This window comes from Choristoneura fumiferana, chromosome 12 (assembly GCF_025370935.1).
Source record: "Choristoneura fumiferana chromosome 12, NRCan_CFum_1, whole genome shotgun sequence".
Classification (NCBI taxonomy): Eukaryota; Metazoa; Arthropoda; class Insecta; order Lepidoptera; family Tortricidae; genus Choristoneura; species Choristoneura fumiferana.
Genome location: NC_133483.1, coordinates 10,726,657 through 10,753,972, shown reverse-complemented (window position 1 = coordinate 10,753,972; position 27,316 = coordinate 10,726,657). Strand labels below are relative to the sequence as shown.

At 37.9% G+C, this 27,316-nt stretch overlaps 1 pseudogene; it reads left to right on the top strand.

Annotated features, from left to right (window-relative positions):
- The first annotated feature begins 219 nt into the window (after window positions 1-219).
- LOC141433283 (uncharacterized) lies at window positions 220-27,298 on the top strand (annotated as a pseudogene).
- The last annotated feature ends 18 nt before the right edge of the window (window positions 27,299-27,316 follow it).

The window sequence follows — 27,316 nt, the reverse complement described above, 5'->3', positions numbered from 1 at the left end:
AAAAATATAGATATTTTATTTGTTTGTTTAGAAATAAATTTGTTGTGATATTATATTAAATTAATACACATTTAGGTAGAAACAAATTATTATCGTGCCATACCTAATACATAATTTAACTTTGTGCAATTTCAATAATAGAAATATATTTTTTTTAAGTCTAGTATTTTTAAGTAGTTTTTAGGCAGGGCTTTTAGTTGTGTATTAGATTATAATTTCATACATAATAATTGTGGCTATACCCTACCAGGGTGCATAATTGCTGTAAGTACTAGTATTTATAAGTCTTATGTTTTTGCCAAATAAATGAATACTGAATACTGAATACATGCACCTTACGCAGTTCGCAACGCGACTGACTCGACTCGGGCTCGGGTACGCCGAATTCGGCGTACTATTTGTTGCCGCATTTGACAAGTACGCCGGCGGTATCTAACCAATCCTTCATCCAAGACGCGATTCAGTTTCCTCGACTGTTTGTACACCTTGTGGAGCTTTATTCGCTAAAGTTCAGCAAATATTGGCGTTCACCACAGAGTACATTGCCTTCACATGCAAGTTACTCGCAGGTAGAATGAATACTTGAATACGTTTTGCCTTGCCTCGTCGCGTGTGTAAAACGCTTTAAAACTGGCATTGGCATTGACTTGACTGACTGTCATATTTGACGTTGACGTATCGATAAAGAAAAACACCACACACACTTCCACTGAACTGAATTCCACTCTACTTCTACTTCTCGTTACTTTATTTGTTTGTGTAGCGTCTGGCTTTTGTCTGCTCCGATGGTAGGATCTTGATTTGGTTGAAGTATATCCATGTTATTTTCTTTTTAGCTGTGTGGTATAAATCTTTAGCCGGCATTAATTAACCTAACTAACACGGCAAGATCATAATAGCCACCCTCATATTCCCTAATCCGACGCTATCAAGCTCTTCGAGTTGGCCTAGTCAGTGTTTCTCTTTAATTTTAACCGGAACCCAATTCTTAACTATGAGCTGTAGAAATAATGGCGTGCAAGAGGAAGAGTTACAAGATAGTTCAGGTATTTTATATTTATGTTTTCTTCTATTTGTTGCATTTGGTAATGGATAAAACGAAGTAAGTAGCTAATTTGAGGGTTCGAATTTAAATTGCTTACATTATATTCAAAATCTAAACACCATATAATAAATAATAAATTTAAACTAGGTATGTTTAGATTATCTTGAATTTACTGTCTGTTTTTTAAAAGCAATAATTAACCTATATGAAGCTTATTTAGTAATTATTATTATGCAACCTTGAATTTAACTTGAATTTGTGCAGTTTGTTGTTTTTGAATTTGACTTTGTTAGTTTGGTAAGTTATATTTATATACATTAACTATTGATTAGGAATGAATTGTAAACAGATTGTTAATTTTGTTGCAGAAGAAGAAAATCCCATACTGCCTGAAATTCGTGTCCTGTCACGGTTGTCAGGGCTCCCAGCCCGTCCTCGACCCAGTGTTGCTAATGCACCTGGCACAAGTGGTAATAAACTTCTATTGTTTACTAGCATAGTCAGAAATATAATTACATCTTTCTATTCGCAAATTACTTACTTACTCTTACTCTAATATTACAGTCAAAACAGTTTATAATGTGTTAACCTACTATCTTTAGCAGGTTCACAGTCAAATTACATTACATTTTAATGTGGACATATTTGAACATCTACTTTAACAGATTAATAAATTATCAATCAAATTAAAATGTATTAATATTTTATTTCCATTCTCAATTGGTAGAACAGTGTTCAAATTGTGGTCCCTTTGCAAATTATTAAGTACATACCATTTGAAAAACATAATTAGATAAGCTTATTTTTAATTGTGAAAGCCTAAACTCAAGGGATGAGGTTGAAAAAAATGTGACAAGTGGCTTTGTCCTTTTTCTGTTACTAGAGCTTTATTTTTAGGAATGTTTAGCAAACACAAGATTTCATATTATTCTTACATTTGTAACCATGCACAGTATGAAAAAGGACCCCAAAAACGGACATCCTTCTTTTGTTTGTATTATGGGACACCACAAACTATTTTAATTGTAAGAGTAGAATTCCCGAAGTGCAATTGTGCTTAGAAACGGAGTTATGGCGATTTTTAGTTTTCCTTCGAATTTTTAATAAATCCTTAATTATGTATTTAAAAAATATGTTTTAATTTTCCCGCTACTATAACCTCATAGCGATGAGTTTTTGGTACTTATTGAACCTAACAATATAAATAAAATGTTAACTAGTAGACATACATATATTTTTTTGTTTTTCCTTATTTATTTATTTTATTTACTTACTCCTAGCATAGATAGATTTTATATCAAGAAGACATATTCTAAAGAGCTTTATTAATACTCAGAAAAAAACTTGAATCTAATCTATAATCTAAACGCTTCTAAAGTTTCTTTTTTTTCTATGGTTTTAGGGTGCTCAACTGCTCACATGCTTAATATTTTTATTGTTTTTTTTTTTTATAAAAATGTTGTATGATATATACAGATGTCTTTGTGCATTTTAAATATTTGATAATAGTTCAATGACATAAATTACTTTAAAAAAAAACTGGAAGACCGAAAAATTTATAGAACTTCCTAGACCACTGAAATTTCCTATCAAAAGCAATTAACATCATTTTATAAGTTTTAGAAGGTAACAACATATTTCTCGATTCGAGTAGCATAAGGTCTGATGTGGGATTTCTCAACTTTTCAGCAGAGCAGAAATAAAATTGGTTAATAGTTTTGCTTATAACTACCAAATTATTATAGTTAAGATCACGGTTTTTTTTTCCTTGGACAGATTACCTACTTGTACCTTTATTTTCATACAGTTTAAAATATATTTTAAGGTTTAAATATATTGATAAAACATTTTTTTGTGAAAACTGTGACTTCTAACATTATGCTTCATAAGTGACGCTATTATAATAGATTTTTTGTTTTTATATTCAAATCCGACCTTATGCCTGCAATAATCGGTGTCAATTTTGAATTGTATATTGATATATGGTTGCTGACAAGAGACAGAAACGGCATCAAGGGGGGTCTACACCAACCTCCGCAAACTTCTCTTGTCAGGCCTGTGGACGAACATGTCACTCTCGCACGCATCGATCTAGTCAGCCACCAAAGACGTTGTGCACAGGCAACACGCCAAAATTCGTCTGGAACAGACGCGTAGGCCTAATTGCTTGTATCTTCCAATCAGTGCTGCAGCTTGTAATGTCGTGGATCCTTAAGTACCTATTTTACTTTGCAGGTAACACGCCGCCCGCACCGCCCGCGCCGCCGCCGTCGTCTGTGGCGTCTCCCGCGCGGCGCCAGAACCGTCTTGACCGCGATCGCTTCTTCTGGACACTCATGGGCAACTCCTCCAGGACCAATCCTCGGTAAATGTTACAGCGCCAGTGCCAAAAGACTATGCCTGTTGTACGTTTTTATGAAAGCATTCATTTAAAAATAGTGTTGTTTAAAGCAAATGAAGATTTTTTACATTTAAAACTGAAAACGATTGATCTCACCTGATGGCAAGAGCAGATTAGGCTGAAGATGCAGCTCACTGATGATGACTGATACACAATGATGTTTAAATGTTTTCAATTGCTGTGAAATTCTACCATTATGAGCATTAAAGTTCACTTACAGTTGCAGGAACAGTGCGGGGCCCTCTCGCGCCGCGCGGCCTTCGTCGGTCGCGGACCTCATTGCGTCAAACAATCGCCTCTTCCAACCGGCGCGATGCCCGCCCTACGGTACGTCGGTATTTTGACTATGAGTGAAAATCACGAAAGTTTAAAACGTTAAGCCCTTAACAAACGTGGGACTAATAAAAAGAGTACTAGAAATGTTACCGGTTGTAATTCCTGTAATCTCATCAGTCAACACTTTTTGTGTTTTCGTCGTATTTCACAATGTTTTAGACTATGGCGGTCATTACTAATTTTATAAGGTACGCGGAACAAAACCCAAATTTAAATCATAAAATTCGTCGTATTTGCTGAACTACAAAAAATAATTTAAAAAATCAGTAAAACAGTAGAATGTAATTCTTTTTAAACATAACTTGAGCGGCACTACTTTATAAGTAGAGCCGGGAAAATAAATATCATTATTTTTAACGAGATATGTGTCTCATGCTTTTAACACGCGTGACATTTATATTCCTCTTGTTACTAGTTCTGTTTTAACGACATACATTTTTATGTAAAGATGACACGGTGTGAGTAAAGAGTAAGTGAACAAGATTGTTAGGCCTGCGGCACCGTAATGTAATGCTACTCGCACGATTTACTGGCCTTATCACACGAGCTTCAAGAAAACGTTATGGGTTTCATAGGAACGATAAAAAGAGAAGGGTAAATATTTTAGTACGAGAGAAAATGACAGTTATTGCGTCGGTGAATCGTTTCATTATCTGTTTCTTTCATTGGCATTCCATTTCACAATACACTAACTCGCGACTCTTTCTACATTTAACATTTTGTCCCGGTGAAGTAAAAGATAATAGTATTTTATGCAACTGTTGTAAAAGTGAGGTCTTAAAACACCAGTTGGCGTGGGTAGCGAGCGATACGAACCGCAGCCGAATATCCTACTAATATTATAAATGTGAAAGTTTGTGAAGATGTTTGGATGTTTGTTAATCAATCACATCTAAACCGCTGAAATTCGGTTTACAGATAGTTAAGAGTCCCGGGGAAGGACATAGGATAGTTTTTATCCCGGGAAATTGCATAGCTCCCGCGGGTTAGCTATATAAACGAATACTACGCGGACCGAGTCGCGGGCAATAGCTAGTAGCTATTGTATATGTAAGACACCACGAGCGTTTTAAGACCAAGTTATGTATATGTACGTTGTTTACAATACTGCTTCTACAACTACTTTTAAATCGTCAACGTCTTGTGGAAGACCCATAATACTATCGTGTCATTGGTTCGAGTTAAAAAAACTTTTAACATGAGTCACCAAACAGTGCGTGCCGATCAGGACGCGTATCTCCCTTCTAGCGAGCGGGTCCATTTGTGGTACGTCCAGCTGGAGACGCAAATGACGCAATTTTTATTTTTTGATATAAGAGGGGCAAACGAACATGCGGATCACCTGATGGGAAGCAATCACTGCCGCCCATGGACACCTGCTAACACGAGGGGTATCACAGGTAATTGCTGGAATTACTGTGGACGGGATCGAATTTTACCATGTTACCTCTCAATTAGAACAAAATATTTCAAAAGTAATTCAAGTAGGTACACGACGTAGTAAACAAGAATCTTGCAGATGGGAAGGACTAACTGTTTTGAAGTCCGTACTTTCAAACAGTTCGTACTTTAATACGTACGTACACATACCATCCGTATATGGAACATACTACGTACAGCTAAAATATTCGTATATTTTAGTTTTTCGATCTTTAGAAAAAACGACAGGATGTAATTGACAACTGTGAATACGCAATGACAGTTGTTAATCACGCGAGTTAGTTTATTTTGTATGTAATTTGATTTATTCTCTTTTTAAAAAGAGCTATTTGATTAATTCTTTAGATTTTATACTTAACGCTGTTTTAGTATTCAATATTCGCCCGTATACCATATCCACGCTCTGTAGTTATTATTCTGCTATTGAAAACGGTTCTCCTATGGTAGCCCGAAAAATTGAAACCCTATTTTCACCACCACTCATTTTACTAGCCCTAAAATCAAAGTCGATTTTTAAATTTTCCTAACTATTCATTAGCCCTAATTTTAGCATTTAGAATTTACGCTGTCCATCATTTCACTAGCCCTAAAATCAAAAGCCATATTTTTAATTTTCCTGAATATTCATTAGCCCTAATTTTAGCATTCCGAATTTACGTTGTACCTAATTTCACTAGCCCTAACATCAAAAAGCTGAAACATTAATTTTCGACAAATGTATTGATTGGAGTACCTTCATAATTTAGCAACATATTGAATGGCATCCAACCTATTTTCCCTACCTATTTTTTTGGGAGTTATCCTGGCTACTATAAAAAAAAAACCTAACATCGAAGGCTAAGGCGGGAGCTACGCTCCGCTTCACTCGTTACGTTAGTAACAAAAAATGAAATAGGATAGTAATTAAGATACGTATAATCCAAACCAACTGCAAATGTTTCGATATAGTTTGCAAGGACATAATAAACAAAAAAAAAATAAACAAAATAAAAAAAAATGAAATTTAATTTATAATTATTAAAATAAAGTTAATTTACCAACTGAAATGATGATAGGTATGTTAATCGCATTGGCTGAATATGCGACAAAATTGAGATTTTCTTTTTATTTCCTTTATTTTATTTTTGTTCTTTATATTTTAATTACAGCTGTAAACAACGACACACCAAGCACGTCGGGTACACGTCCCACGAAGTCTCTCCGACAAGTTGTCAAGGAAATAACCCGGGAACATATGAGAATGATAAGTAGGATCGGCATTCTGTGAACAAAATTGGATTATTACTAAAAAATAATAAATAAATTGTTGCATGTTTCTGACGCTTTCATAAGTAGCTTGTACTTTTACTTGTATTCAGATATGGATAAAGTTTTATTTAAATTCATGCCGGGTTTCGGATTTCAAAAAAAAAAACGGTCTTCGTTTTTACAACATTCAAAACATGGGGAGTGATGCTCCACTTAAAACGTTTAATTCCAGTGAAGTCATAGCACACAATAAAGTAATAAATAATAAGATGAAAAAAAAAACGGTAAACCAATTGCATTTTTTTATTAAAATTTCGTACAGAAATCAAAATTTAGATAATTAAATTACGTATTAAAAATAACTATTTTACCTATAAAATTAACTGATTTATGTTTTAGACTATCGCGGTCATTACTAATTTTATGATTTAAATTCGGGTTTTGTTCCGCTTACCTACCTTGATTTTAGAGAAGCTCGATATTTCGGCACAGTTGCATGCGTTATGATCACGAGACGACTGACTTTCAGTCGTGGATAGAACTGATTTATATTTACCATAATCTCGTTTCGTGCACTTGCGACTTTTGCTTCAAAATTGTTTTTTTTTTTTTTTATTACCTTTATTTTATTTTCGTTTTGTATATTTTAATTGCAGCTGTAGAACGCAAAGTACCAAGCGACGAGAGTATCAGGGAATCTATCGAATATGCGTTAAGGCACAGCATACAGGAACACGAAGCCAGGAACGCAAATAGGAACGCGAACGGTATATTGTGGCCAAACTTGAATACAATCTTAAGAAATTATTGCATGTTTCCTGATGCCTAGTAACTTAAGCTGTACGTCTATTCACGTGTATGGATATAAAATCGTGCCGCCCAAAAAATAAACTCGAGATCAACTAAACGCCCAGTGTTAAATTAAAAACATTTTCATGTCCAAATTGCCCAGGATGTACACTGAGAGTTTGGATCAATAAAAAAAAACTTATTAATTAAATAAGATTTTATAGTCGGGGCAAATATTCTAAGTGTTACTTTGTACAATGTGCTGTACGGTCGAGGGCATAAATATCTATACAGCCATAGCGTCAAATATATGTATACAAATGGACCTTATCGCTAGTAGCATAAAGATGTATAGATATTTTTGACATCTTGATAATGTAGGTACATATATGATCTTGACTGTAAATTGGACGGCTCATGTATAAAATATGGTTTGAAAGAAAAAAAAAACAGACTTCGTTTTTCAAATGTAGTCGCTATTGCATGCATGAATAAAGTTTGGGGTATCCATGACTTCTATCTTTGTCGGACACACGTCTCGATGTTGGGTGCCATTTATCCTGAGACCATAGTTTACTTTAAATACATAAGTACTTCTATTTTACCCCTAACATCCGACAATCTTCGTGTTTTGGCTGTTATCGTGTATAATACTTAACTGGCCTTCACACTTAATGTCAAAAAAGAATAACATTTATCAAACTTAGGGACTACTAAGAAAATTCTTAATATTTTTTTTATCAGTATTACCACAGATATAGATTACACTAGATTACGCAAATGGATCTAATTCGCGTGTCCGAACCCCGACCAAACGTCGGGGTTGGCCCCATACAAAGACTGATCGCTAACTGACTAATCATGACTAGTGACTGACTCGAGCCCCATGGCGCGGGCGGGCGGCGCATTTGAATCGATTTTGTGCGGACATCGGCGAATTCAGATCGCTAATGCGCTTTTGAGACGTCACGGTAGATATAAAAAAGTGACCCGGTTGGTTTTCATACAGATTAAGGTGTATGCGTTATCTAGTATAATCTATATCTGTGAGTTACACGCTAGCTGAACGAAATCTAACATTTTTTTTGACATTTTTTTTTTTTTTAAAACGAATTACATTTTCGAAAAACTTCGATTTCGATCGGCAATAAAATAAAATACTAATAAAACTTAATACTATTAGAAATCTGGAAGTTGTACTTTATTTCTTACGCTTCGTGTTGAGTCTTCTGAAAATTCGTGTCTGACTTCTGAAAGTTGCGATAGATGGCTCCATACGCTATATTGGTGTATACAAGCGATTCTGATTTTCGGCTGGTTGGATAACCCCGGTGGTCTAGTTGGTATTGGTATGCGGTCCAATACCGTTCGGCGACCCGAAAATCTTTTTGGTTTTTCAAAAAAATCTAAGAAAATTCCTGACGAATTTTGGGTAAAATAGAAGTAATATTACGCATGTTGTCAACGTCAAAAATGGCGTTTATATCTTTTGCTTTGCTTTGTTTTATAGCCGAGCCACGTTACATAACGAACAGTTCATGAAGTACGAAAATCATCTATTAATTTTGACGCTGACTACCTAATTATATATTCCTTCTTTTCTTAAGTTAAACGTTAACTAAGAATGGTATATCAATCATAAAAGATTTCGTTTGTTCTATGTTCAAATCATTCTTTAAGATTATCGACTCAACTACTATTAAATTAAATGTCATAATTTCACAAAATGACAGTTGATGCTATCATTCTACTGCAGTTAATTAACTGTCTGAGTACCTAGCAATTTTTTAATAAGTAGAGTTTTCAGAGGAAAATGACAATTGGACAATGCGGTCTGGCAACCCTACTAATTTATTTTTCGTCCCAGCATCGGGCGGACGTCAACTGATGCTGGTGAGGACTGCTCGGCCGGAGCGTTCCGATGCTCCAAACGGGACTAACACCTCTCAGCTGTCAGAAGAAGGTATGACTCTCTCTTTATTTTACTTACTATCTAGTTTATGCGTCTGCCTATATCTCAATCACAAAGCACATACATATATAAACAATATAGAGAGTGACTTCGTCTGCGAAGATTTCGTTTATAGCTATCCCGTGGCAATTATACAATTTACCGGAATAAAAAGTTCCTTTGTGTTAATCCAAGTTCTTAATTAACTGTGTGCCAAAATTCAACAACAGCCGTTTTTGCGTGATTGAATAACAAACATCCAACTTTCGCATTTATGATATTAAGACGGTAAGGAGCGCATGTTAGATAATGATCAAGGCAAATGTTAAGTTATGTTTAGGTACTTTATTCTTCTAATTTTATTCTTATCGACTAGCTATTGATTGTTCAAAATAGGTATTTTGTTGTTTGGTGTGTAGTTCTTATAACATCAAAGTCAGGAATCTTCATACATTTATAAGAATACTTGGCGACGGTCCCGGGTTCGATCCCTGGTCGGTGCAGATATTTGTATGAAACGCACGAATGTTCTCGAGTTTTTGGTGGTAATATGCATTTAAGTCTGTAACACAAGCTTTGCTTACTTTGGGACTAGGACAATTGGTGCCAATTGTCCCGTGATATTTATTTAATACTAGGTTTTACCTGCTGCTATGCTCTCGTGAACCATAAAGCCTAGTTTAGACTTGCAAAAAAAATCGTGCAAGTTACATTACATTGCGGCGCTCGATTGACCACTACAAACTCGTTGGCTTTACGGCCTCGCACGCAATGTAATGCAACTTGTACGATTTTTCTTGCAAATTAAACTCTGCTTTAAGATCAGAGGCCGTATATCCTAACGCGCTGCTTTTCGTGATCGCATTGACTATCTCTTTCCACCCTCATCTTATATCGTATGAGAAAAGTGTGGTGGAAACGATTATGATTCAAGGCAATAAGGCCTCAGGTCTGGCAGTGGGACTCCAGCATTTTACTAAATTACCACGCGAATACCTGGAAATTAACGTCGTAATCTTCATTTGCGTTGTATTAGGAACACCGGGGCAACTGCAAAATTTCATGTTTCTACACTCGGTTGCGGGATAGATTCAGGATTTTACATGCATAAGATACTTTTTCATTTTTATTCCAAAGTAATGTTTGTACAGATATGGAGGTGCGTGTTGGTTCACCGAGTACAACTGACGATTACGTGGAAACAGTAATCGAAGGTAATTTAAGACTTAAAGCTTATTCAAATCTAGGCGGTTGCCGCTATCGGTGCCGGTAGTGATATCCCAACGAATACGATATGATTAACAACGAGTACGAATGCGAATAACGCGCTGCTCAAATCACATCGATATTCGTTATTTATACCGGAGACAGTAGGTAGTGCACGGGTGCGGGAGGAAATCTATGTTTCGTGGAATATATGCAGTACGCGCGCGCGGCGCGATTCGTACTAAAACGAAATTCCAAAATCGAAGTTCGAATCGTATCGTGTCTCACTCACTCTCGTATTAAAAAATATAAGCGTCAGCGGGTCGGCAAGATAGGTACGAAGTTTGAATTTTGCACTTCATAGTACTTCTATATATAGGGCCTGGTTTAATGAGAGCTGCGAAATTGTCATTCCAAATATGCGTGAAATCCGCTTTGGTATTACCGCTACCCAGGGTAGTAGCGGATACCGATTACATTTGAATAGGCTTTAAGGACCTGTCTCATCATTATCTGATAATTTTCTGGTATTTTATATCACAGATGTGATGTGTTTTTTAATGGCTTATGGTTATTTACATTGAATATTATTTGTTATGGGACGTACTGTGGTATTCCTCAGTCTACCTACCTGCCATCATGATGCATGCAGGTGAATCGGCGAATTATCAGGAGCTCATTAAAGGTAATCACGGTCTACGAGTACATCCCATAGCAATTATATATTTGAAATAAACGCTCTGCCACATAGAATGTCAGAAACTTATCAGAGAGTAGCGGAACAGCAAAGTTGTTACCCTCCTGCTCATTTACCCCTTGTAGTAATGGTTCCGAACCCGGAGAAATTACCCCCAAAGGGGTAAAATTGTAGTTCGTGAGGGGTAACGAATAACATGCCATCAGTCGTTATCGGTCTTTGGTTACCAGAGGGTTGCCGCAGGGATGCATTTTGGGTCCTATTGTTCATATTAGACAGCCGGGCGTGGATATAATTGACAGTGTTCGTATTTGTAAATGTCACTTGTGCTACAGATAACTTACAAATTTATATTTAATTTAAGCCAAAACACACCAGCATAATTGTTGCAAGGTTAAACCAGGATCTCAGGCGGATTGCCGAGTGCTGTGGGAATAACAATCTGGTCATGAACCCTTTAGAATGTACTACAAATTCTCGGGAAAAGGCATCAAATTGCCTTATATTATATTTGGCCAGAATCTTGGGAGTGATCTTAGATAAGGGGCTGCTGTTTGAGAAAAACTGTCAGTAATTTTTTTAACGTGTTAAGGTCTTGTACGGGATTCGTGACTACTTCAACACAGACATGCGTATTAGGCTTAGTGACTTATCCTCTCTAAGCTCATGTGGACATGGCAATCCGGTCGTGCTTGCTATCGCGAACAAATTGCAAATATAGACTCCAGATTGCTTGAGCTAGATGTTGCTTCACAATACCTCACAGAGCTTAGTTGCGCCATTTTTAGTAGCAGTTTGCAAAAATGGTAGCGCGGTAGTCACTTGTCCTTATTGTTTGAAGTAATTAGTAATGTGCAAGCAACCCTCATATCTTCAGGAGATATTATTGTTTTCCCATAAGCCTGTGAGCCCCCCGGCTCATCTGTTCCTTGCATAAGTCTGTTAGTTTCCATGGCAGTTGCCGGTTTCTATTTTTCTTTATTTTCGGGATAATCTCCCACCACGCAAGGAACGCTTGTTCATTATTTACATTAAAAGTAAATTAAGTAGGTACCTAAGTAAGATGTTGTCTAAATATAATATTAAGTATGTGGATGTGTGAATTTTCTTGAATATTGACTTGCTGTCTTGTTTTTTATATCTATAAATTTTTTTCGAGCGCTATATTCTTCCACACTTTTTTAGGTTTAAATTTGTTTAAATTTATATCATTTCACCGTAATATCATATTAAATTTACTTTAGTTTTAACTTACTAATTTATTTGTGGATCCACTGAAAGTCAGCGTCGTGGTACCAAGTGCCAAGACACATGCTTAGTAAAGTCAGCGTTGTGGAACCAAGTGCCAAGACACATGCTTAGTAAAGTCCTTTTTTTTTTAAACAACAGCCATTTTTTATATTTAAGGTCATGGCCTACCAACCCCTACAAGCTATATTTAATACTAAAAAACAGCAATAGATGGCACTACCATTAACATTTGTAAATTATAAAATGTGAATAAGCCGAATTAAGTAGAAATATTGAGATTCAAATAAAGACTAGCATATTTTATAAACACAACTTCACATCAACCTTAATTCAACTCCTTAATTTGAAGATAAGAAACACCATAATTAATAAATTGAGAATACGAAAGTATAGGCTACGTGGCTACATTTCAGCTGTGAGGCTTTCGTTGTGTTTTGCAATTGTGACGCTAGATGGCGAATAACCGGAATGCGCTTGCTGGGCTTGCCCCGCGCTTGCACACATTCGTCGAACGAAACTATTTGAGAGAAACATGCCATTCTCTTCTAACAACGTAAATAGACAGAGACATCATGCGTATCTCTACTCGTCTAGGCTCAGTTGGTGAGCTTGTTGGTTGTTGTCAGTGCGTATCCTTAGTGTCTCACTAGATGGCAATACGTATCATGTTATTTGTGTTCTTACTGGTGCCATCTATTGGAAAATAGAAAGAAAGAAATATAGCCAGTTGAATAGCCAAGGTGATACCATTTGCTTGTACTAGGTGGTGTCTCTGTTATATTATCTACTTTGTGTTAAGGTGTTGTATTATTGTAATAGCACCGTAGTTTTTCAATAATAAAAAAAATCTACAAATAGTGAGTACAAAATGCGACTCAAAAGTTGCTCTGCATTAAGTAGTTTATAAGTGGTGAATCCAAAATTAACACGAGTAAATTCCAAAAAAGGTTTGGAACCACTGTATTGAATATTTTTCAGTAAATGATCTCTTACCATCAGGAGACCCATTTGCTCGTTTGCCATCCAGTCAAATAAAAAAAAAAAATACTGATCCAATGTTCAATACTAAAGTGAGAGAATATATTTAAAAAAATTAAAACGAAGAAGTTTTTTGGATGCGCCGGACTTGGGTATCAATGCCGAGCATGCAACTAATGAGGGTTTTCACAGAGGCGAAATATGGTTGCTAGATGGCGTTAGTATCGTGAGGTCCGTTTGACGTTTGCTCGTGATTGGTTAAATGGGTCACACTTTCCCGGCCCGGATAATACCGACATGGAAATACCGCTCCTGTTTAGGCTTGAGTCGGTCCTGAACTAAGAACTAAAAAGAATGAATTCTCATCGCGGACCGAAAAGAACTAGTTCCTCGTAAACGATCTTAATCGGTCTCGGTCCGCGCTCCTTTGGCTCCGGATCTAAAACGGAGCGGGAGCTGGGAGTGAGCGAGTGAAGGAGGAAACGAATATGTAAAGAGCAGAGCGGACGGCATGGCGCGGTGCTCGGTCGATGTGAACGAGACAAATAGTATTATTTCAAAGCGTATCCTGCTCAAGTGCGAGAGAGACGCATTTATTTTACATAGTACATTGTCCGCTTGTTTGATGATACCAAAGAACCACACTTAGAAACCCGGTTAAACGAAATAAACACTACGATGAATATTTTTTTTTTTTTATCTGATTACAACGTTATATCTTTATTATACTCCTTATTTTTTAACATTCCGATCTTTAGCTCCCAGTTCAGTTCATGACCGATTCGAGTCTAAACTCGCTCCCTTCCCTTTCCTTTTCCCTGTTTCGGTCGGAGCCGCTCGGAGCTAAAGGAACTAAAAGACCGAACTAGTTCATTTGACCGATTGACCGAGATCGGAGCGCTCCCTTTAAAGACCGAGCGGGCGGAACTCTACTTCTGTTTTTTGTGTACACGCCCATAGAAACTGACAAGAGCTTCTATGGGCGTGTACACGAAAAACAGGGTCAGTATTTCCATGTCAGTATTATCCGGGCAGGGATAGAGTGTCACCCGGTTAAATAACTAAATGAGCCAATCGCAAGTAAACGTCAAGTGTCAAACGGACCTCACGATACTAACGCCATCTAGCGATATTTCGCCTCTGTGAAAACCCTTATTGCACCACGCCTTCCCCAAGCAACTCTCTCTCTCTCTCTCTCGAAAATATTGATCTTAAATTTTACTGCCGTGATGGCCTAGTGGTTTGACTTATCGCCTCTCAAGCAGAGGATCGTGGGTTCAAACTCCAGCTCGCACCTCTGAGTTTTTCAAAATTCATGTGCGAAATTAAATTTGAAATTTACCACGAGCTTTGCAGTGAAGGGAAACATCGTGAGGAAACCTGCAAAAACCTGCGAAGCAATTCAATGGTGTGTGTGAAGTTCCCAATCCGCACTGGGCCCGCGTGGGAACTATAGCCCAAGCCCTCCTGAGAAGAGGCCTGTGCCCAGCAGTGGGACGTATATAGGCTGGGATGAAATTTAACTGAACAAATGTTTGGCTAATAGAAAACAAAATATTTAAAATATTAGAGACAATGCTACACGGTACTGACTGACTGACTTGACTATACTTATCTTAACTAAAGGAAGGCTGCCTTGAATATCCATATGTATTGATTTCGTTTAAGCTCCTATTTTTATTTTTATATTCCCTTATGCAAGGTGTTAATTAAATAACTGAAAACCTCAGACAACCCAAAAATACTTTTTGTTTTTAAGTTAGTTGATTGCGTTGATTTCTGAATACCTCATTTTTTTTAGAGATTGTGTGTTTTACTTAGTCAGTAATTCTACTTCATTTCTAACTACTTACTCGTACACTCATGATTTATATATGTCACGTATTTAGAAGAACATCCTAAATCACACTGTGTCAGCAAACCGGCCAGTATGTTTTAAATTATCTAAATAGTATGCAACCTCGCTAAAAACATTTAATTGGCGCCTGTTGCAGTCGTTACTTTTAGACTGGGCGCAATAAAAACGGGATTTAAAAACACAAACACAACCTAATTTAAAACATAGTGTAAAATCGATGCTACTCTCAATTCTGAGCAAACTACTTTCTGGTTTTGAGTTATTTAATGAAGACCTTGTATTTTCATGCTTTTATTTGTTTTCCAATGTATGGTTGACCAAGAAAGTGCTTTACCAATTTTAATGACAGTTTCTACTTCAGAAATCAAACAAAGAGGCTGATTTTCATATTGGCTTGCGAGTGAAAATAGGCTTTGACGTTTTTAGCGCTACAAATGACATTAAACGGTGGTAAACCAAATCTTGGTCGACTATACGTGTGTAAAATTCTAGCGATCGGATGTCTTGAAATTTGGTTTCGGATATGTAGACAATGCATGTACTTACGTTATAATATTAAATAAAAAGTATAGTTAGAAAAAACATTGTACCATTATATAATAAAATTAATAATTTTATTTTTTAAAAAGCTTCTTATTAAAACTTCCCCGGTAGAGTTGACCTAGGAAAATAGAATTGCCACATGACATGACGCTGTAAGAATTTGTAAACTAGCTTTTGGAACGCAAGTGTTTTTTTGTAGTCGCTGAGCCTATCAACATGACGACTGGTGCCATATCGCTGGAGGAAGAGATCGTAGAGATCGATACAGAGCCGGAGGCGCCTGCGCCGGCGCCCGCCAACCCGACGCCCGCTCCCGAGGTAACTCCCACACTGACCTGCCATATGATCATTATGACATCATCAAAATTCCCACTGCCGGATGTAGGATAAACGAGGTGTCTTCAAATTGTTTGGGAATCAGCAGATGGTTGGGTGAGTTTTACATCGGAATTTTTTATTCAAAATTTAGTCCCGCCTTTGCCGCGGTACACACACATATTATGGAGATATTAAATTTGTCAACTACAAATAAGAAATCCCGAAAAACGTACAGGAGTGTTTACTCTAAGTAACCCCACCCTCTGAAGAAATATTCCGGATTTAGTTTAAGATACTGTGTATAGGACTCCCTCAGAAAAATAATTGTATAAAATAAATATTGGAAATCCTGATTTGCATATTCATCCGTCTCAAATCCGCCATTTTCTTTTGCTTTGTGACGGCATCTATCTTAAGTTAAGACTCATAAGTTGCCCAGATTAATCTTAGAGCGTTTTCATATTATTCGATCAGATATCAGTATCGGATGACGATGGACGACACCCGATAGCCGACACCATGTGCTGTTTTCACACAAAATGGCCGCCACGCATCGGGCTCTGAGCACACAGAGACAATTTAGATACACGCATAGCACATTTACAAACATTATCATCCGACAGCCCACGGGCGTCCGATGGTGCCGCCAACATATCGGTGTCGGCTCCGATATCCGATAAGTATCGGGCCGGACAATGTTAAAGACGTACATCCTACTAATAATATTGATGCGACTACTACTACTAGGCTACTTTTTATCCCGACATTCCACGGGATGTGGATAAAATCTCGAAATAAAAATCGATGGGCTTAAGAGTCATGAAATTATCTATGTAGGTAGCTGCACGTCTGGAATAACACATAGGCTACTTTTTATCCCGATACCTATTCTCACGGGATAGGGATAAAATCTTGAAATTTCAACCGTTGGGCTTGAAACTTTGGACATTTGTTCTTAACGCAACCTCAATGAAGACCACGATAGGTATATATTTTGGGAATTCCTAGGGGAATTTTACTTGTACCAGATTGAATGGTAAACGCGTGCGAAGCCGCGGGTAAACTCTAGTACATTTTACTTGCCCCGATATCGTATCGTCTTCTGATACCAATATCGGATCGGATAATGTGAAAACGCTCTAACTCTAACGATATAATCTAAGAGAAGGTTACAAACCCATGTAGGTAATATACAAATGTGTTCTTCATCGGTTCAAACTCATTTACAACCAACAATAGTCTCCTTACTATAATACTATTCAATGGAAAAATCAATTGTGTAAACAAAGCATTTTTTCACGATTACTCCGTAGTTACTTACATTTGAAACGCCATCCCGAACATATTCACATCTCAATGAGCTCAGCACTGTTTTTAACAATCATTTTATCATTAAATAATCGTGTAAATATGTTTATTTTATAGAATTAAATGGAAGACGAAAATCCGTTATATTTGTCAAATTGACATGATAATTTTTTCCTCACCGAAGTTGGTCTATGGTCGGTCTAGTCTCTGGAAATTTAGTGCTGTACCAACAAAATTAATTATTTGACTGAACCAACCTTACCTACCGATAATTATGGCTGGCTCTGCAAATTAATTTATTCGTAGATATTAATTATTTGTGTTAAGTTACACTATTTAATGAAGGTTTATAAAGGTTTCTAATCCTATCCTACTATCCTACTAATCCTACTAATATTATAAATGTGAAAGTTTGTGAGTGAGTGAGTGAATAGTTCGTTACTTCTTCACGCTGAAACGGCTGGACGGATTTGGATGAAATTTGGCGAAAAGTTAGATAACATAGGATACTTTTTATCCGATATTCCCATGGGATAGGGATAAAATCTTGAAATAACAACCGCTCAGCTTTGTCATGAAAATTGGTATATAGATAGTTTGACATCTGGAATAAAATAGCCTACTTTTTATTTCGATATTCCCACGAGATAGGGATAAAATTTCGAACTAATAACCGCTGGGCTTAGAGTCATGAAATTTTACCATGATTGTTTTTAATGTAATGTCAATGAAAACACGATTTAATTTTCGGGAATTCCCACGGCAATTTTTAAAAATCCCGGTATTTCAGCTGTTGGACCTAATGATTTACGTGTGCGAAGCCGTGGGTAAACCACTAGTTGGACGATAAAAGAGTATTATAGTAGAAATTATGTAGATTTCTATTTACTAGTACTTATCATATTTACTGTGGAGTCCATTGTTGGACCAAACAATCATTTTGAATCACTTCCCTGTGTCTACTCTCATTTCCCTGTCTTATGTAAATTTAAAAATGCCTCTTCTAAATTATATCGAAAATACAAACTGAGACATGGATGCACAGAAAAACCAGAAAAAGAGACCAGCGCTGGGAATCGAACCTAGGTCCTCAGCAATCGTACTGCGTACTATAACCCTACACCACCGTTGGACAGGAGTCAAGATACAAATTTCTCCTATGCACACATATCTCAGGTTGCCTTTTCTACTACGCTACTTAAGCAGCAAAAATTCTAAATTAATCCATATTTTAACTGACCCTTTCAATTCTAAAATACTCCATCATAAACCTTGGGGAAAATATACGTCAAAAAATATAAGTGGATATACATGTTTCACCATTTTAAAAATTCTACCCTTAAAGGGGTATAAGGGGAGTGTAAGTTTGTATGGAAAAAACGTTAGGTATATATATTTGAAGATATACCTAATTCTAAACTTCGTGAAAATGCTATTAAACATGTTAAGTTAAAAGGACATGGAAACATTGTGAATGACTCTTGAACAGGACTAAGAGAATACGTGATTCGCCATTTTTAAAATTAAACTTAGGAAAACATTAAATAATGAAATATGGAGTAAATTCAAAATAATTATTTACTGCTGATTGAAGTATCTTAAAGAGCTTTCACATCACTAGAGCCAACGTCAGTCAGTCAGTGTCAGCCAGTCGTCAGTCAAGTGTCAATGTCAGTCACCACATTGTTTACACAATTGATTTTTTCCATTGAATAGTACCATACATCATACATGTCACTGTCATTCTGGCTTCTGTCATGTCAGACCCATGTTGTTCTTCATTTAATAATGTCTGACAATGTAATATTTATATTCAAGTATAGCGCCAAGCACATAACTACAATTAATCGATATCCAAAAATGGACGCATCCTTTCACCAAGAAAGCTCCGCTGTAAGCCCACACTCGTCGTATTCCAGATTCCCGCTCACCCATTACTCATTCCCACAACTTGCCAGTCTCCTTAAGCAACTTAGCTCGTACACAAATTACACTTCCTAACCGTGTCTAACCATCGACCCCATCCCACTTTCTTTACCGAATACAACAGGCTTGTAAGGAAGCTCTTCCGAGGGTCTGCAGGATGAGTTGTTCGTTGCTAAATAAAATGCCAAAATAGTTTACTTTTGTATTAGTTAAACGAGACGCTCTTATACATCTAACTATGTTGTTTTTTAGGAAATTCCAGGCTCGTCTACAAGTGAACCAAGCGAACAGTCACGGGCAGCGAAGAGGAAAAGGGAAGGTGCGTACCATTTTATCTAAATATTGAACTTATTTTTTGCATGTTTTTATAAAACTTCGTCTTGGTTACAGGCGATACACACGAGTCTGTCTCATCCCTAAACCAAGTAAGTATAGATTCGTTCTTATACTTAGATTCTCACCTTAAATTTAATACTACAACGATGTTACAATGGACGCTTCGTTTAACGCATTCACCACCTGACTTCCACTGGTGCCACCGACGCACGTGTGCGTTCAAAATGTATGAATAATTATGACAGGCACTATGGGCGAAGTTCCGAAAACGCATAATAATGTGCGTCGGTGGCAGTGAATTCGTTAAAGAAGAAAATTGAAATGTACAAAATAATATTCAGTCAGACGGAATACTTTGCGAATAGAATTCAATTATCTGCAAAGAATCCGGTTCTACCGTAGGCAGGCAACAAGCAGGGTTTGAAACTGGTGCCAAAATACCGATATAATATGTAGACCATTTTAGTTCCGGTACTAAAATTTGAATTTAGAACAAAACTGGTTTATACCGATTTATATCGCGGCGGTATTTTTGGTACCGGTGTCAAGCACTGGCCACAAGACGTAAAAACTTCTGACTTCCTAGTGTCTGCTGGGGCTGTTGGAGTGCCCAGTGTGTATGGAGTGGATGGAGCCCCCGATCACGCAGTGCCGCCGCGGCCACCTGGTGTGCGGCACGTGCCGCAAGCGCCTCGACACGTGCCCCGTCTGCCGCACCGCTTTCTCATCTGTGCGGAACCGCGCCATGGAAAATGTGAGTTCGAACTGCACATTTACCTCTATAGTAAGTAACGGAGTTCAGTTGAACAACACTTTTCTTGGCGTAGATTTCTCGTTCTTTTTAGGGTTCCGTAGTCAACTAAAAAAGGAACCCTTATAGTTTCGCCGATGATATTTCATAGTATAGATATGCTACGTTTCTAGTATATTGCGTTTGCAAAACGTTCGCACTGCATATAGATAGCTATAAGACTACACCATGGTCTCGTGATCCGCTAATGAATGACGAACAAAGATACGGTGAGCGCGAGAGTAAAAGAGATTGCTATCTTTAAGCCATTGCGCTTTGAGTGTGACGACAGGGACATAGATTAAGAATTGTAACCAAAATCAGACAGAACGGATATTGGAAAGGAGGTAGAAAACAGACAGAAATAAAACAGGTTTGTGTTAAATGAAACAGGCGGGTTTAGTAACGGTGGATGCAGGCCGCTTCCAACCGAAGCAACTGGAGGTCTATGGGGGAGGGCTATGTCCATCAGTGAACGTCCTACATATGATGAAAAGAAAGGAAGAAAGAAAAGAATTTATTTATAACAGCAGTGACACATTACACAGGTTAGAAAAAATACATAAGAAGTGAGAAGTGAAGTAAGTGATGATGATGACAAGATAGAATGAATACCCATAGGGCTTACTTTACGTTTGTTGGTAGGTCGCCGGTATACTGCGGTACCCGTGCCGGCATGGGTGCGGCAAGGAGGTGCGGCACGCGCGGCGCGCGCGCACGAGGCGTCGTGCGCGTCGCGCCGCTACGCGTGCCGCTGCCGCCTGCGAGGCCGCGCCGCCCATGCCGCGCGCCGCCCTGCCGGCGCACTGCCAGGTAACTACGCCACGTTATACAGGATGTTCGACACACATGGACCGTCAAATTCTTTTGGGATCTTGTTGGGGTCATTTGCTAATTTTTTTCCCTTGGATCTTGGGTCCTAAGGGTCACGGATTTTCCGAAATCCCGCCTTTAAACGTTCGTAACTTTTTTATTAATGCATGTTAAATTATTATTTTTAAAATTTAATACTTGGTAATACATGCTTGTTCAAATAATAATAGTTTTTATTATAATTGATAGTCTCAAAGGGAAGTACGAGGATTTTTATAGCAAAAAATTACTGATTGTGTGAAAAAAATCCTACTTCGAAATTCAGACATTATTATAAAACTAAAGACAATTGAGCAGTTATTTATTTTTAAATTACTTCTCTAGCTTATTACCATTCTAACGATATGTTACACATTGATAATAAATAAATCCGAGTCAAATTACGGGGATATTCTGTCAATAGGGCGGAAATTGTTCGGAGTCAGTGAGTAAGGCAACTTTATTTATGATCGTTTTATTTTTGAAAAAAAAAAATGGTTACACATATTGAATTTAGTTTCATACTTAACTGTTTTCTAGCTCGAAAATACAAACTGAAAAATATAGATGCATAGAAAAACCAGAAAAATAAGACCAGAAAGATAAGGTCCTCGGCATTCCGTGCCACGTGCTATAAAAGATTCCAAAAAACCAATCTTAATGTGTTCTAGCTTACAATTTTTTTTGAGCTGTTCCACAATGGGGTATTTTAACATTCTAGCTAGCCGGTCGAAACTATTTTTTTATTTTTATTATTTCTTATGTGTTTCAGTATAAGGTGTTTTCAATTACTATTAGGATATATTTCTTTAAATATTTAAAAAAAAACGTATTAATCCTAGCTAGATGATGACGGTGAATGCCAAGGGTCTTCCTCAGACTCTTAGATGGCATCGTGCGTCGCGTCGTCATCTGAATATTCGAAGTCTGACTATAAAAAGTAAAACTTTAACAAATCTTCATTTGTAATGACATCTAATTGACATGCTGGCATAAGGAAACGAGCAAATTATAGCACCCATTTTCTTCATATTTACAACAACAAGAATGTGCTTTACATCATGACACAATAATAATCACCCGATGGCGCCCGACAGAAGAACTTAAACCAATATCAATGTTGACAAACCAACAAAAATAATAAGTCAAAAGGCCCTCTCTTTAGCAACCCAATTTGTTAATATATATTAATAAATCACACAAAAGTAGTCTGGGTCATCATGCTCCATTATTACTTTATCAATTTGACCGGCTAGAATCGCAATATACCCGTTTGTGTGCTCTCTCCAGTTCCTAATGCACGCCCGACATCTTTGTCTTACTTGAACAGTTATGGTAGCTAGCCGCATTTCGGCTTTCATTGTCATAAAATCTGCGTTTATCCCTTCAATTAATACCTCTTGCGTGGGCACCTCCGTAACATAAACTGACTCTTTCGCCCGTCCCCAGACATGCAATGGATAAACATACTTATATAAATAAATTACACACTTAAATACATATTTAAACATCCAAGATCCGAGATCTGACATTCGTATTATTCATACAAACATCTGCCCGACTGGGACCCGGGACCCCAAGCTTCGCATAGTCATAGTCAGGTTCTCTAACCACTTGGCTATCCGGTCGTATTTTGGAGCCACAATACCGTGTTTCGAACCTTTCGCTCGCACATTGCAGCAGTTTGCGAGCGAGAGATCCGATAACATCCTATGAGCGAATGCGAGGTTCGAAATGTGGTTATGTAGCCCTAGAGCCCAGATTATAGCGACGCTGGTATAGTTAACTAAATTATTATATCAGATGCTACTTTTGCCGAGGTCCATATCAATGAGCCATAAAATCTACACATCTAAATCTAATCTACTAATCGTCTATTAATACCAAAAATTAACCCAGTGTCGAAAACTTTGTTCTAATAATTATTTCTAAATTGTACTGCAACTGCCAAGAAACAATCTCACATCTTTACAGAACTATAAATAACAGCTTAGGGACTAGTGCGTGCGTAAAGGTAGAGACACTCACGATGACGCGTGCCGTGGTTCTTATTACAATATCTAATTTTGACAAAATCACGCGTCTTCGTAGATGGCACTAGGTATACATATTAGATATTAAACAGCTGGACTGCTCTGCATGTGGGGGTGGGGGCGTTGCCTTATCTGACATACGGCCAACGTAAGGAATGCTAGATCTATTTTTGTCAGCAGACTGAGAAGGCAACGCGGCGTAAAGCATGCTATTCAGTATCCGTGCCTGCTTCTTTTGAACTGAACTAATTACTATTGATTTAATGTAAGCATTTCATGTTGCTAACAAACTGTGCACGCAGTAAGTACCAAACAAGGCACCAGTTTTGCCGTGTCACGCCCGGTTTTAGAATATAATGAATGGTCCTGTCTCCTTGTAGGTATCGTAAAAAGCGGCTAAGAGATCTGATGTGAGGGTGGGCTGCAGCGGTCTCTTTTACACACCACGAACTCCGGTCTCCAGCACTGCGGTATGAAAGGAAGAACACTGTTTTCTCAAGAAAGCCGTCGTGAAGTTACGCTACCACGACACTACACCTCTGTCAAGCGTGTAGAGATTTAGAAGGTGTCATAAACAAAAAACGCGTTCAATTCATACGCTGCTTTTGAATAACGTTAGCATTGTTTCTCTGATGCCTACTCTACATATTGGGCCAACCTGAAGGACGCAAATAGGCGTTAGAGTGAGCGCCGTGTACTTTCATCTCACTAATGTATAACCGTACCGTAACCCTTAGGTAAATCGACACTGGCCGAACATATAGAGCATAATGACGGCCAGCTGTTGCATTCCAGAGCCTCCAGAGCAGAGCAGAGGCCTCTCACCAGGTGGACTGACGACATCGTGAGATGCAAGTGGCGAGTTGTCATTCATTGTGCCGTTCTGAGGGAGGCCTTTGTTGAGCAGTGGACGTGTTCCGGCTGATGATGATGTTGCATTCCAGAGCCGGCACCCGCAGCAGTATCGCAGCGGATGTTCGCAGCGGGTGTCTCTGCGCGTCAACTGCGAGCAACACCAGCACTGGGTGGTGGCGGCGCTGACGCAGCTGTTCCACGTGCGCGTTCACGTGGATGTGCGCACGTGGGGCGTCGTCGTCTACGTCGCCTTGCTCGGGCCGCAGAAACTCGCCAAGAACTATACCTACGAGGTGAGATTTAGCTTTTTAATTATGAAAAAGATTCATGATTGGCCTGAAAGCTAGAAACCCACTGACAGCGGAGGCGGAGCGGTGCGGAGGCGGTACCGGTTGTAATATTGGAGCTAACGTGAAAGACGCCACACAGAATGCCGCGCCAAGCTTATTTCCCGCACCGTATGCTACGCGCTAAACTAGCCGAGTCTGATGTTTAGATTGCGCATCCACCGTAGATATGCAAGAAAGTAGGGCCGTGTATGGTGGTCAGCATCAAAAGTACCTTTTTACTCTGTCACATTAACACATTTGTCAATCTTGTATGGCGCTAAGTACGTGGCTGTAAAACGACAAAGTACAAAAGTAACCAGCTCCTTTTTATGCTGACGTACGATGAATATAAAGTAGGTAATCATATTGGTTTCATTTTTTCCTCGCACACCTCTAGTGGTTGTGCAGCCTTTGCGGAATACTAAAGAGCGAACGGTTGTCGTCACATACAAGTTTCTGTTCTATACAGGTGAGGGTATCGGGGCGCCACAACAATCGCGGGTTAGTGTACAAGCGCACCACTCACAGCGACCTCGAGAACTCCGTCCTGAACACGAGCCGCCAAGACTGCTTCCATCTCACCCTCGACCAGGCTCTCAACTTCCTCCGCTACAAAAACGAGCATTCGGAGACGGACAAAACCCTCGATTTCACCATCAATCTCGCCGAATGCGAGGAACCGGAAGAATCACGGGAAATCTCAGACTGCGGTAGCCCAAAGGAGTAACTTTAATTAGAAATATAAGCTTATTAAATAATAAGGAACTGAAACTGGCGTGAGTGTAATCCATTCTTCGTGCCAGACTGCCTTGCCTATACGCCCGCTTCGGCTAACCCGCTAACTTAAAAGTACAGGTGCGTAGGTACAGTCGAAGAAGCTGAATCACGTACCAGAGTGGAACCTTTTCGCTGCAAACGTCGTGTTGACATTCCATACGTATGCCAAAGAAATCATCATGAAATTTACCTTGAAAAAGTTTCATCTGGGCACGCGATTCAGCTTCCTCGAAATTACAACAAGATAGGAAAAAAAATTAGAAAAGCTCAACATGTCCGTAAGGACAAGTTGACGTTTCAAATTAGAAATATGACGTAAGTTCCGTATCAGTCATGTACACACACGACATGTAAGAGGAGCCTTTTTTTAGGCGGTTTCAGACTAGCGTTTTATTTGCCCGTATAAGATCTTTTTTGGAAGCGCGTTAACAACTGAAAATGTTACCAGACAGCAAAAAAAAAAGGCCGATACAAATGATTTATTTTATTATTATATCGTATCGAGTATTTTTCTAACATCGATATTAAGTTTTTTTTTAATATCGATATTACAGCACTGGTGTAACTGTGGCAACATTTGTGTGTAATGAAATGAACTGTCAAGTTGGTTCGCCAAATTATGGACTCGAATGTAGCATGCGTGTAAGCGCTTATGCCAAAAATACCGTATACGCGCAGAAAAAACGCTAGTCTGAAACTGCCCTTAAGTTTTTCACCTATATATCGCTTTATGGGTTGGTGAGCAGTGTTACGTAGTGGGCCGCATTAACTTTACTTTTAATTATTTCATAAGAATACTTGAATGTGATATTGTTCTTTTTATGATAATGAAGTTGATTTTAATTAATGGTTATGAATGAAATCATGGATCATTTAACTAGGTTATATAAGCGGTAACAGTTACGTCGTAAATAGTTACAAAGTCCGCGTGGTATCTTGGGCTTTAAACGCCCATGGCCTTGGACAGAATTAGTTGTTCTGTGATGATTAACTTTTGTTGTCCTTAAGTATAGTTCATTCTATAAAAGTGTAAAACTGCACTATATTCAAGTCATTCGATTAAAGTATGTAATGTTTTGTTGGAGAAAAGGACCAAGTTGCCCGAGGAAAAGAAGATGAATATTAGTCTCAGCAGAATGAATTAAGAGACTTACCCCCTGTTTCCCCATCTATTGATTAAATTTATCTGAGAGATAAATGTGATGCTGTCTCTGTTTGTTTTGTTCAAATAGACGGAGACGGCCTCAAAATTAATCAATAGGTGGTGAAACAGCCCGTTAAAATCGAAGTGTAAATTAATGGCAAGCTCGCAAGGATTTTCCTGTTAGTGATATAAGATTAAGTATGATCAGGGTAATGGGCGTTAAAATTTACTACAATAACAGAAAAAAAAAAAACAGTAAAATCTGTTGACTCCGTTGAAATTGTAACTGGGAGGGAATACACTTGTTTCACAGCAATTTTCAAGAGCGAACCGTAATTTAAACAACGTAGCTTCGTCATGATAAGTTCCTTAATTATTTGTATCATCAAAATTGTTTTAACAACCGCCTATTTTCCTAACGACTGAATATATTATACAAGAGTAAGACTAAGTTAATTAAGTAAGCGGTTAATTTTTAGCTCATTTTAAGTTTGAGATTATGTTTAAACCGCCTTGACTATGATTATTAGATTAAGTTGTATAATATTTTACTTATAATATAATTGTTTAAAATAATGATTAAGTTCACTCGTTTCTTTTGCAAATGAAAATATTATTATGTTTTCCTTTAACTTACAATGTAATCTTGCTCTACCTTCTGAGACCCAGTTCCATCTAGCTAGAGTAGGCTGAAGCCTATTGTAAATTTTTTGTTGCCAGTCCCAGAGCTAGGTTTATAACGAAACGCTATGTTCAAAAAACGTATTATGTATTATCTTCGATGGGCGTTTATTACAATGGACTGTGAAAACTGGGCCTGCACTTTGACCGATTGTGGTGCAGGTAGGCGGAGTTACGAGGAGTCTGAGAAAGTTTATAATTTTTTATCTAAGAAAATACAACAA